Raw genomic sequence first — 12,261 nt, forward strand, 5'->3', positions numbered from 1 at the left:
CTTGCTAGTGGTATTCTTTTCGTTGTTGTGGTTCTCTAAAGAATGAAACAAAAGCTTGTTGATGTTACAAGATAGATTTTCTTGCAATAGAAACCCCTTTTCCTTAGTGTCTCTCTTGGGGCTTCAATAGCTCATTGAAGGATTTAATTGACCCTCTTGGGAGGCTCCAGTACCATTTCCTAGCTTCTCCCTTCAGGGTGCTAGAGAACACAAGCATCCAATGTGTGTCATCAAACCCACTTGCAATGCATGTTAGGCCATATTCCTTTAAGTGCAACATTGGGTCCTCATTTACTAGCCCATGAAACACTTAAAGATCCCTATAAGAAGGAGGGCATTTAGTCCTCTTTGTTGGGATTAGTACTGGGTCATTAAAATCTTCATATTTATCATGACCTAGTTCCAGCCTTTTAGGGTATTTGACCTCTTCTATTTCCATCTCTACTAGTGTAGGAAGGTTAATACTATCCTTAAGTCCCTTTCTACTAACTCATAAAGTGGTCTAGGGAGGCCTATAGCTCTTAGCATGTCATTCTGATCCTTTCTTAGAGGATCTTCCATATCTTGCCCCTTCCTAGGTAGTTTCATGATGGCTTTATCTAGCAACTTTTGCCCCTCATCAAAAGCAAACTTATCCTTAGCACTTAGGACCTGGGGACCGTGCCTTTTAAGCAACGGTTTCCATTTTCAGCTAGGGCTTCTAACATCCTTGTGATACTTGGCACAATGCCCCACCACATGGGATGTTTCAGCCATAGCTACACTCCACTGTATGTCGATTTTTTCCCATGGCACTATGGCTTTAGCACAATCACTTGTTCATGCCATGACTGCCATATCTTCCAACATACTTGTTCCATGCCCTCTAGGTTGATGGATGGTTGTACATGATTTCTCTTGGGTAGAGACCACACCAAGGCAAACCTTGGTCCATGCCATCACATTAGAGGATGGGGTAACCACTAACTGGTTACTCTTCTCCATCACCTAAATTACCTTCTGTAGAGGACTCATGCTCTGCATAACTAACTAAGTCCATCAGTAAGTTTTGTATATGGAAAGCCAAGGTTTTCCATCCTTGAATGAACCCCATTTTATGGGCAGCTTAGCACACTCCTAATGGACATAATAGACATAGGTCCCTTCACGACCTAGATTCAGAGATTGCCACTTATAGGCAGCTCTTAGCAAACACACCACTGGACTACATTCCATTACAAACACAATATCTCTAGTAGCGATTAGGGTAGTGTACCCTCGGACTCTCCTGGCTGTGAGGCCATGTGGGGTTGTCTTGTGAGTGTTATAGAGGCCTGGCTAGTGCCTATAGCCAGTGTCGGGCCTATTTTAGGTCCCGACAATCTTATCTCTTTTTAGCCCCTTTTTTCCCTATCACTTAGGTTTAGCTTTTGTGCATAGGTGTGAAAGGGTTTTGTCGTCATTTTTGTATGAATAGGAAGTAAATATGCAAATTTCACGCATAAATCGAGATAAGTTGAGTCAAATCCTTATGATCTACCCTCATTGTACATCCACACACACTCTCTCTTAATTTTTGATAAATTTTAGTGTATTAAAACTAAAGTTTCTCTATTTTTCCCTTCAAAAAGACTATTTCTCATTGTCTTTCTGTTTATTTGAATATAGATTACTAATTTTTTTAATTTTTTAATTTATGTGACTAGTATCGATTGTCCTCCACATAAGTACATCAATTATTATTCCATTTAAACAACATTGGACCCTCAAAATCCAACAAGATCCCCTTTTTCGCATTAAATCCCACATCTCAAGTTTTGTGGTTTTAATCTGTTTTATGTAAATGATTGAAAGTGACTGAGTTTTTTGTGCTTTTCGATGTTGACAAATATAACTCAAGCATTCTTAACCATTTTTCACGATAGACACAAAAGATACGACATAATATGTAATAAATTGACACTTACACTAAATCCCACACATGTGATGCATCATATTTCAAAATAACAAAGCCATTGTGACGCCATCACACAACTACCCGCTAACACTTCCAAATCCTTCAATCTACATGCCTTGCAATCATCACTCATGCCAAAACCATCACATCATCCCTCCCTCTCTCTTTCAAATATAGCCATAGAAACAAGGAATAAGAAGGAGAGAGAAACAAGAGAGAGAAATACTAGATTTTGATCTTTTCATTAAATGCATCATTTTTCTTACTATCTACACCAAAACAGAGCATCCAAATCAAAGATCTCACTGCTAGAGAATGAGGAATGATTCAAAGGGGTGCAAAAACCCATTTTTTAATTAAAAATGGGGCATCGAGAAAAATGTGCCCCCTTCCATTCATGAAGTTTTGAGATTTTTGAGGCTTCTTAAGCCTCATTAAACACTAACTTGGAAATTATTCGGCAAGTAGTTCTAGGCCAAAGAGAGGGACAAATGACCTCAGATTCACAATCCGATTGGACGGTGTCTTCCTAGCATCGAAAACTATTACCGTAGCCTTTATTGCTTACTTTTTGGCTTCTAGATCAACTAGCTGCTTTGTAACACCAAACCTTGTGGCCATTACATGGGGGGGGGGGGGGGGGGGTAAAATGGGCTCTGATCGACGAATGAACACTTGCGTTGGATTCCTAATGTCAAAATCCACCTAAGAAAATTCTATCTCCTCGATCTATGATATCTGCACTTTTTTTGCCGAAACATCACTTTTACAGCTCTCAGATAACTTTTGCCCTTTAAATTCGGTCTTAAAATCAGCTCTCATTGTTCTTTGATGCAAGATTTAAAGCCCATTCGCATTACTTAAAGCTCTCTTTCTCCCTATTTACAGCACTATACAAATTTTATGATTACCCTCTCCCTCTTCTTATAACCCCTCTTCTCTCGTATTGAATTCCTCCCTCCCTCCCTCCGTTCCCCCCCTCTCTCTCACACACACATTTAAAGAATAATTAATAGCCAAACTTGTGTATTTTTTCAAGTAGGAAAAATATAGAAAATACCATGGGGGATTCATTATAGATAACTTATACAATGATGTAAGTGAAATATAAGGGGGGGGGGGGTTTCTCAAAACACACATTAGTGTATATATTAGGGGTAGATCCCCATTAATTTCCTCCCCCAAGCTTAAAAATAAGGGGGAGGTTTTGGGTGGGGGGGTCTCCTTGGGAATGTCTTTGACAAGAGGGCATATATAAAATTAAGATTTAAAAGTAGAGAGAGAGAGAGAGAGAGAGAGAGAGAGCCAAGTGTAGTCATCACATGAAGAGGTGCATGAAAAAGAATGGGCTGGACATGGAGTAACATTGGGTAGGACGTGGTTAGAAATGGGTTTTTAGTGTGCTATAATGACCCTTAAAGTCGTTATGGTCTATCATTGAGCTACTACCATTTGAGGTTTTCATTTTCCCTCCCTTTCCCTATATCTCCCCCACAATCTTGTTCTCTTATAGGATGCCATTACACATACTCAAATGATAGAGTCATTTGAGTGTTCAGATTCCCTCTCTCTCTCTCTCTCTCTCTCTCTCTCTCTCTCTCTCTCTCTCTCTCTCTCTCCAAGTCTTCTTCTCCTTCTTTGTCTTCTCTTCTTCTTCTCCTTCTTCTTCTTCTATGTTGTTAGCTATGACTAGCTTATTCAGTTCAGAGTCTTGTTCCCCTCCATGCTTTATTTGTAGCAATAGAGTTACATATGGCTAGTATTTTGTCCCTTCAACCCTTTATTACATACCTAGTAAAAGATAGGGTGACTTAGCTCGTCAAACCTACGAATTGATTTGCACACACAAAACATAAAGAGCATCAATCTTCTTCAAATGAAATACACAACATAGTACAACACAGCTCTCACCCTACCCCTTGACAAAATCAAGGCATGAATTCCACGAGGAATAGTCCAAGCATAATTTGACAAAGAAGTCAAAATCTAGTTTCTAACCAACTGCTCTAACACAAACTACCTAAAAGAACGATCAAAGGAGCCATCCTAATCGATGGTCTGCGTAACCTACCTAACTAACCTAGTACACCTAGACCAAGAACTCCTATTAGGTGAGTACTCCTATAGCATATCTCATTTATATATTTGTTTCCATTTATCTCAGTCTTTGTTCTTCATTATTTTGTACTCAGATGTGTCACAAAAAGGAGGGAGTTGAGCATATTATGACCCAATTAGAACATGGCATTGATCTTAGGTTCAGTCTTGGTATCCAAGAACCTACCAAGTTCTCATGAGGTGACATGATTTTTCATTTTATTCTTACTCAATTTTATTTTTTTTCCAACCATCCTTATTTCCTTTTTGGAAAAATGCCACCCCCAGGAAGACAAGGCAAGTTTGACTTGTCTCCAGGAACCTACCAAGCCTCCACAAAATGCACCCCTCCCCCCCCCCCCCCCCCAACACCAAAGGAAGACAAGGCATCATCCCTAGGAACCTACCAAGCCTCCGTAAGGCAATGAATACATGATCTTTTGATTTTTTTTCAATCTCTATATCTTCTTATTTCAAGGGTTAAAACCCCTTTTTACACATCTTTGTACTATAGATATTTCATATATATATATATATATATAATTGGCAAACTTCCCTAGCTACCTTACAACTAATAGGGATTCCTAGTACCAACTCCCTAGTAGGCTAAAAGGACAGGGTCATTAGAACTACCCTCTAAAACAACTCTTTATATGCCTGACAATGTCTTCACAAGAGACAGACAACTGCTCCCCAGACATACCTAACCTAATCTTGGGCTCGTGGAAGTTACTATGTGTATATCCTCTACATCATGTGTGTTCAAGGGATATTTGTAAAAATCATTATTTGTAAACTTTTCCTAAATAAAACATAACCCTTTTCTATTCAATCTGTAAATAATCCCTTTATATTACACCCTTATGTATGTAAAAAATGTATAAAAATGGTATTTTAAAAGTACCTTATTTTGAACCCACGTGATGCACACATATATTTATGAGTAATTTACCCGAGATCTTGGGACTTTATGCTATGACTACTGCGGTCCCCACACAAGAAAGAGAAATCCCCAAAATACACATAACACATTCTACTTAAGGGAAAATAACTTGGAAAGAAAAGATATCACCTGGACTAGTGGCAAAAATCTTTCACATAGCAATTGGCTCCCTTCAAGTGCTCCTTCAAAACTATCTAGTGCAGCACTAAAACAAAGAATCATCAAATGCACCCACACCAAATAGACACATTGCGGAGAGAGAGAGAGGAGAAGAAGAGAGAGGGAGAGGGAGAGGGAGAGGAGAAGAAGAAGAGAGAGAGAGAGAGAGAGAGAGAGAGAGAGAGAGAGAGAGAGAGAGAGAGAGAGAGAGAGAGAGAGAGAGAGAGAGAGAGAGAGAGAGAGAGAGAGAGAGAGAGAGAGAGAGAGAGAGAGAGACTCTCTAAGGATTCTCCTTCCCTTCCCCTCCTTAGAGAGTGACCACACGTGTTTACCCCCCTTCTATCCGCAAGCCTAACCCCTCCCATTGTGGTAGAAGGAAGTCACCCGCACGCCATCTCTCCAATGAGAGAAGGGAAGAAAGAGATTTACAAGCCGAAGTATGGCACCAAAATGGAGGATGGCACGCAGCAATGGAAATCCTGCATCCGACAATGGAGCCATCGGTCAGGGCGATACCATCAATTTGAATGCAACGTTGGGTATGGTTAAGCCATCTCTGAATACCCAAGTATAAATTGCCTTCTTCCCTATTCGTGAGTCATAGATTACATCATTTCAATATGTGCAAGTGGCTTGAACCTATTTCTATCATTATAATTTGGCATTCCAATTGTTCCTTTTAACCCAACTTAGTTGCATACGGCGTGATTGCTAATCGCACAATTACAAGGAGGAACAAGTCAAGGGCTATGAACGGTATAGTTGCTAAGAATGACACTAGAAGATTGTGTATACAAGTGCTAAAATAAAGCATAGTCAAGGTTTACAACTAGCATAATTGACAAAAGAACATGACATTAAGATTCAAGAAATAGAAGGTTCTAGTTACAGTTTGGTTACTTCAAAAGTACCTGGCCTAAGGGCCCAAACAACAAGGAGCCCTAGATTCTAGTTCAATGCAAGGCCTAATAGAGTCTAGTTTAGTTGAGATTATCTAGCACTTATCTTATCAAGTATTTACACATTATGCCTAAACATGTTCAATTTATGGGAATAATTTCCTATTGCTTCATGGCTTGACTAGGGGCTAGTACAAGTAATTAATCACGAGAGATTGGAACTGAGATGTCTAAAGATTCATCTATTAACTACGACTCCCACCAATCCAATTCAGGGTTGCAAGTGACCTATAGAACTTACATCACGTACAATATTAAAAACCCCTAACATATGCCTTAGTCGAAAGAAGGGTGTGTTAAGTAAATTTTATGTAAAACCCCTCCTCATCCCAAGGGGGAGAGTAAATATGCGATGGAAAGGTTATTGCAACTATTCCTACAATGTTTGGAAAAGGAAACCATTGTTTTTGTCGAATGATCAAAGAACGTTCTAAATGCTTTTGCATTAAACTGATGATGGGATGTGATTTGGATGATTATTCCAAGTGTTTGTATTTGATAGTAAATGCATGGCAGGGGTCTATGATGACAAGTTGCCATGGAAATAAAGGAATGTTTTCTTGGAGGATGATAATAGGTTGATGGCCTTGATTGTGCTTGGTTCTTAATTGGATTAATTAAGGAAGGATATTTTGCACAGGTGAATCATCTCCAAGGTTACAACACGTTTCAACCTGAGAGGGCACTACTCGATTCACGGGCTGAAGGTTGAGTGGTAAAAAGGTGGTAAAAGGGCCAACCACGGAAGTTGTGTCTCACTCTTAGGTCACTTGGGGTTAGTGGAGCTCTGGGTGTTGGAAGATCCTATTCTAGATAATGGATGGAAATTATGGTGCCATGTGATTTGGACTGGGTACTTTTGTTAGACAAAAGGGATACATAATTTCTTATGTATGGGCAGGAGACAAAGATTAACGTGAAGATAAGTTAAGGAATTTGTTTGAACTTGTTTGTCAAAGGTTTCTTACTCTGTATTCGTGTTAGTGTTGTAAATTAGACAAACAAACCTTGTTCCCTAAGGGCTTAATTAAAGAAGCTGGTTTTTAATGTCACACGTAATTGTGGTAGGACCTAGTTAGAAAACCAAAGCTATCAAGGGAAGTGGGTGGGTGGAACCCTCATGGTTATGTTCTACAGCAGGGTGGTCCTCCCCAAGAAATGGGAGGCTTCTCACAAGGTTTTACCATCGTTCAACCTTTAGGTATTATTAAGTTAGAACCCAATTCATACCATTTTAGGGGACCGGAATGGGACTTTTCCCTACGGACAGAGAGGTTGAGCGGCGCATCCCTCTCATTTCCCATTCTCTTTGAACCAAGTGTAGTATGGATATGCTTCGGATTTTGGGTATCTTTGCGTAAAGTAGGATGTCCAGAATCTGACCCTAGGATGCTGTCAGGAGACCTTGTCCACTAGGAACCCAAATTTTAGGTCGATCCTAGTGGATTTGATCATAGACATTCTGTTGCGAGGTAGACTCAGGAAACCCTAGGCGAAAAACCCCGCGACATTCCATGGGAGTGCCGAGTGGCGTCACTTAGACTCCTCTCTCGATGGACCACTAAAAACATGTCTGGACAGTCGAGCACGTTGCATTCGATGGACATTTTTTGTATTGTTATAAATGCATTTTCTAGTTTTCTTATTCTTGTTGCTGTATCATTTTTCCTCTTTTACAATGTTCAAGTATCATTTTTAATACTTTTGTTAGAGTTGTAGCTATTGTTGTTATATATGATGTATAGTAGGCAGCAACAACATATGGATCTAAAATGTATTGCATGTCCATATTTTCTTCCCATAAATGTATGAAGTTCTTTGGAAAAGGGTTTGTATTTGTGTTGGATAATGTTCTTTGTAATAAGATTGTGGGGCATGTTAGTGTTGATTGTATCACTATTTTTAATTCATTTTTTGAGATTTGAAGCTTATCAAGCATTACTTCAAGTGTTTTTCTATATTTTTTGCAAATATTCTATAATCTTTTTTTAAAAAATTGAGTCATTACTTGGTTCTTTGATTGGATCAACTATTGTTGTGTAATAATGTGGAAAATGAGGGAAGTTAAAGTTACATAATTTTGATGCTTGTTTTTTACAAGTATGGAAAAGCACATGTGTTAAATATATTGATTGTAGTTTTTTTGGTAGCAATTGTTTATCACATGATATGTATTTATCAATAAAGTTACAAATTTCAGGTCAATTATTTTTTCCTTGTTGTGCTGCATATTTAATCCATATAAGACCATGGTCATATGTGCTACCCCTAGATTGAAATTTTGTTACAAAGAAGAAATCTTGCATATGCCCTATCAAATTTGTATCTGTAATATCTTGGCTTTGATTTAAAATCTTCTCGACTTCTCACAGAATGAACTCAAACAACTCTAAAATCATTCAATAGAGAAGATCTCAAGCAAAAAAACCCGAGGATCATAACCCGACATTCTCCCGAATTAACAAAGACTATAGCAATCCATTGTGAAAGTGACCACACGAATAAGAGTTAGGAGCCATAAGTCAAATATGACTACACTCATTTAAAACTTGGTAAGTTTAATCCTTAAAGGTTAAAAAAGCTTAAGGGAATGAAGAGAAAAGAAGAGAATGACATAGTTCTAGGGCCGTCACCCCCTCCCCCTTTTTGGAATTAAAAAAATGGTGCAATCTTCCCCCAAATTGATATCTCCAATTCTATAACAAAAAGCCCGAATTCAACTCCAGGGATTCAACAATCAACTCGAGCAATCTCCCCTTCTTTTTAGTTCAACGAGAGGCTTGGGATGAAGCAAGATCATCCAAGAGCCAGGCAAATCAATCATGGCATCTCTGGTAAACTCTCTGGACCTCAAATATCAAATCGTTAGCATCGGATTTCATCTTGGAAGCTTCAAATTACTAATTTTGCCAAGATCCCCTCCATAAAAAGCTCTTCTTCTTAGCCACAACCCTTCTTCTCTAATTTAGCTATAAATAAGAGGCATACAGAGCCGTGGAGAGTAGTTCGAGCAAGAGGGGAGAGGCCTTTCTCAGGAGTATAGAGCAAGAGGGAGTGGGGCAAGAGAATCGAGGGCACGGGAATTTCTCGTCAAGAAGACAAGGAGGATACCTCGCGAACTCAAATTCAATTCCTCCATCTCTTCTATTCTATTTTCCCCTATGGAATTAAGCCTCTTCTTGATTTCTTGAAATTCTTGATGATCACCTTTTCCCCCATCAATCAAAATTCCGCCAATCTAAATATCCCCAAGCTCCTTCGCCAAATTTCCATTTTTTTGATCTTGCGATTAAAGACCATGGCCCCAAAGAAGAAAGCCATGAAGGTCACAGAGGCGAGAGTTGCCAATAACATTGTAGAAACAATTACTACAAATAGAATGGCGAGTACGGGGATTACAAATGAAGTAGCCAATATCATCAACCAAGCACCTGTCATGGATGTTCAAGTACTATTTTTCTTAAATAAAAAGAGCTAGCATGCCTTTATCCCATGAACAGGCTCGGGGAAGGGGGGGGGGGGTCACTCATAAATATATGCATATATAACGTGAGTTCAAAATAAGGGGTTTTTAAAACACCATTTTTATACATTTTTTACATATAGAAGGGTGTCATATAAAGGGGTTACTTATAGATTGAATAGAAAAGGGTTGTGTTTTATCCTAGAAAAATTCACATATTGGGATATTTATAAATAGGCCATGAACGCACGTTGTCATAGCACGTAGGGTTGAAGGTCACCACAGGGTTTTGGCAAGAAAATTGGACAAGATAGCTAGAGATGTGTCTTCAAGAGATAAGTAGATTACAATGAATGTTTAAAGGTTCAAGAGGTACTTCACGGTCAATCACAAGGGTTTGAGAGAGAAGAATGTATGGGGGTTCAAGAGCTTAGACTCCGGAGATGGTAAAGATAAGAGAAGGGTTGAAGGTTTCAAGCCAAGTTCTTGAAGATGTTAATATACCTTCCAACTGCATATTCTTAATAAAGATCACAAGAGTATTATCTCATAAGTTCTAACTCAAATCAAGCTTTTTTTCTTGATTTTAAGAGCAATCAAAAATTATAAAATCAAGTACAATATGCTGTCATGAATCATAAACAAGTATGCATCCCATCATTCATACATGATGCCATAACATGAATAAACTTTGCATGATTACATTCAATGTAGACTGTTAGGGACAAAAGCTTATGAGTCAATTACAAGGCTTATAGGGCAAAGAGACTTGCTTCAAGAGAGCTTCAAATTGAGTTCCTGATAAGGATAAGTTACCACAGCCAAGAAATAAGAGAAAAAGTTCCTCTTAATTCCACTCAAAGCATCTATGAATGATCTGCAAACATTGCCTTGCCATAGGGCACATAATACTTGCATATTTTGACAATATGTCTTCTGTAGAGTAAGAAATAAATTAAAAGAACAATGCTTTAGCTAATTCTCTGAATATGATTGAAGATATCAAACCCAAATCAGTCCAAATATCTTCCAAAATTCACCTTTGATGATAGCATAAACTTCCCCTAACACGGTGTCGGTGAATTTGGTGTTGAAAGTCTACCACGGGGGTAAGTGATATCAAGGTGATGGGGGATTCAGGGAGAGGAGTAGACGGAAGAGAAGGGGTTTGAAGAAGTAGAAGACTTACAAGAATACTTACAGAAAGAATTATAAAATGTAGAAGAATATTAACAAAGATTAAGCCTGTCAATTTATTTCAACATTATGAGAAGATAAAACTCTTGTAGACAAAAACGTATATAAAATAATATCTTTCTCTATGCTACTCAGATCGCCAATCTGATGCTTCCATTGGCTCCAAAAGGGGGGTAAAATACCAACACACCTGGCCAAAATTTTGCCAAATCACTCCCTCTTCATCTCCCACTTTAGAGTGCTGTTCATTGCCTGAAAATAGCGATCGTGCATTGCGCAATTTTGCTAATCTTTCTTTTTACATAAAATCCTCTCAAAATAGCTAAAAGATACATGCTTTCTTTTCCATGTTATCCTAATCTAGAAGTTGTCTACAGTTTTATGGATTTTTACAAGTGATAATGTCTAAAATATCAAAAAATGGCTAAAACTTGTCCAAAAAGCTAATATTTTTGAACCATGGACACTAACACTAATGCCTAAAGTGGCATTGGCTCTCTAGATCTATAAGGAAGCCGCACTCTAGAGTTTTTCACAGGATGTGCATGTAGCAGCACGACATTCACCCTCTCCTAACTTGCACATCCTCTAGCATATGCCAAAGTCTTACGGATCTGCAGTTTCAAAAGAAGTATCTTCTACCATGTCAATGTCTTCATCTTTTGCCTCTTCTTCTTCTTCTTTGTCTTCATACTCTTGAATTATATCCAAGTTTTCTAACTCATATGTTGAAATTTCTCTTTGTTTGAAGAGCTTGATTCTTTTTCTAGCTACGGGTATCTTCATGCTTTTCCCATCCAATTCAGCCAATGAATATGTGGCATTGTCATGAATGACATTTACCACATATGGGCCAAACCAACGCTTTACTATCTTCCTAGAAGCATTGTATTGATTATCTATGCTGCTGTCATAGACAAGCACCTAGTCATTTTCTTGGATAGCTCTTGGCCAAAGTCGATGTTGCCTATCAAATCTTCTTTTATTTTTTTTTAGTCTTGTTGTTTTTAACTTCTTAATAGCTGCTTAAACATTTTCAGGCCTTCTTTCTAGCTGCCATATGCGCAAAGTCAGCAACTCCTCTCTACTGATGCCTTCCTCCCAAGGTAGAAGACTCCATGTGAGAATAGATTCTTCAATTGGCATAATTGGTTGTTATCCATGCATAAGTTTATCTTGCATATAACCAATCACTATATTGTGAGTAGTCCGGTCAGCCCATAATGCAAAAGGTAGTGTTTTAGGCTATTCTTTGATCTTTCCTCTACAAGACACTTTGCTAGATCTTTGAGAATATGTTGATGTCCTCTCACTCTTTCCATTTCCTTCAAGATTGTAGGCCGATGTCAAAGCTAACTTGATACCCAATTGAGCAAAGAAGTTGCGTGCCTCATCGGCATCCAATTCTCCTCTATCTGTAGTTACCTTGCCAACACAGTCATATGTGCAAAATACTTCTTCAAGCAAAAAGCGACAAACAGCTTGAGTGGTCTTGGTTGTTAAAGCT

Source organism: Lygodium microphyllum, chromosome 21 (genome assembly GCF_053477565.2).
Source record: "Lygodium microphyllum isolate KBCC chromosome 21, Lygodium_microphyllum_v1.1.10, whole genome shotgun sequence".
In the NCBI taxonomy this organism is placed as follows: Eukaryota; Viridiplantae; Streptophyta; class Polypodiopsida; order Schizaeales; family Lygodiaceae; genus Lygodium; species Lygodium microphyllum.